The sequence below is a fragment of the Grammomys surdaster genome, unplaced genomic scaffold, assembly GCF_004785775.1.
Source record: "Grammomys surdaster isolate TR1022 unplaced genomic scaffold, NIH_TR_1.0 328, whole genome shotgun sequence".
Taxonomy (NCBI): Eukaryota; Metazoa; Chordata; class Mammalia; order Rodentia; family Muridae; genus Grammomys; species Grammomys surdaster.
In genome coordinates this window covers 695,087-695,301 of record NW_021604747.1, presented here as the reverse complement: position 1 = coordinate 695,301, position 215 = coordinate 695,087, and the positions used below count along the sequence as shown (strand labels likewise).

The window sequence follows — 215 nt, the reverse complement described above, 5'->3', positions numbered from 1 at the left end:
CTGTGTCTGTGACAGCCCTACACCCTGTGTCTGTGACAGCCCTACACACTGTGTTTGAGACAGCCCTACACTCTGTGTCTGTGACAGCCCCACACTCTGTGTCTGTAACAACCCTACACTCTGTGTCTGTGACAGCCCCACACTCTGTGTCTGTGACAGCCCTACACTCTGTGTCTGTGACAGCCCTACACCCTGTGTCTGTGACAGCCCTACAC

The 215-nt window shown here is 54.9% G+C and overlaps 1 protein-coding gene across 3 annotated transcripts in view; it reads left to right on the top strand.

The window, feature by feature from the left end:
* The window catches only part of Map3k8 (mitogen-activated protein kinase kinase kinase 8), a 25,011-nt gene that overhangs the window by 20,222 nt on the left and 4,574 nt on the right, over nt 1-215 (top strand). The gene's annotated exons all lie outside the window — the stretch shown is intronic.